Raw genomic sequence first — 1345 nt, forward strand, 5'->3', positions numbered from 1 at the left:
AAACATCATACTAGGTGATAAATGAACAGCTATAGCAGGGCAAAAGCAGAAGCAGGAAAACCTCTTGAATAGGAGTGATTGTCATTTAGATGACAGGGGAAGGTATCTCAGATTAGGTGGTAGCAATGGAGCTGGTAAGAAATGATCAAATAGAGAACAGATTGTAAAGTGGAGTCAGAAGGATTTGTTGATAGATTGCTTGTAAATATATAAGAGGGGGAAGTCAATAATGACTTCAATGTTTTTGGCCTGAGCAAGTGAGTTAAAGATGATGTCATGCATAGAGATGGAAAATGATGAAGTAGGGGCAAGCTTAAGTAAAAAAATCAAATGTTTGGTGTAGGGCAACTTATGTAAGAGATATTTGTTAGACATCCAAGTGGAGTGAGGTGCCAATTAAATACTAAATAAATTAGTATGGAGTTGGGGTAGAGCTCAGGGATAGAAATATGAATTTATATTTGGAAGTCAACAATAGGGTGATATTTAAGTAATGGAATATAATATGATCACCTAAGTAGTTAGCATATACAAAGAAGAAAAGACATGTGAAGATGAGCATCGGTGCGGCTGATTGCACTAAGGGCCCCACATATGTTTCCTTCCCTTTACTCATGCTCTTTCCCATGTAATTGGGCTATCACATCCTGACTTTGTGCCTAAAACTTTCTTGTTGACCCACAGGATGCTGGCAGTTGTGATAGAAGTAGAAACTTGAAAAAGCACTTGCACATTTCTGCACTGCTCTTACATTCTACTCTTACCATGAGAAGATATGCTCAGATACCTCTTGTCCCAGGAGGAAGATGGGAGATACAGGATTAATCCAAGGTGCATGAGTGAGCCCAGGTGAGTATAGTATAGATCAGTTGAACCCCACAGACAAGTGATAGGTTAAGTATTTATTGCTGACTGACACTGAATTTTTGGGTGGTATTTTAGGAACAGTATCACAGCAATATATAACCAATACAATATTTAGAGTTATGGATAAGAAGGAAGGCCTCACAAAGGATACTGAAGGGAGCCATTAATTAAAAAGAACAGAACCAAATGGTATCCAGAAACCCAAGACATTAAAGTGTTTCAAGAAGGTTGAAGTGATCAACTATGCCAAATGTAATTATTTGGCACAAATAATTACACACAAACTGGAAACTGAAAACTGATCAGCACATTTGGCAAAAGGATTTTATTAATGTCTTTGATGAGAGTGGTAGGAAGAAAAGCCTAATTTAAGTAAGTTCTAGGGAGAATGGTTCCATGAGCAAGTTGAAATAACTAAGATTAGAGATTCTGTTCCAAGGGGCAGTGAAGAAATGGGGTCATGGTTGGAAGGGAATGT

This window comes from Canis lupus, chromosome 27 (assembly GCF_011100685.1).
Source record: "Canis lupus familiaris isolate Mischka breed German Shepherd chromosome 27, alternate assembly UU_Cfam_GSD_1.0, whole genome shotgun sequence".
In the NCBI taxonomy this organism is placed as follows: Eukaryota; Metazoa; Chordata; class Mammalia; order Carnivora; family Canidae; genus Canis; species Canis lupus.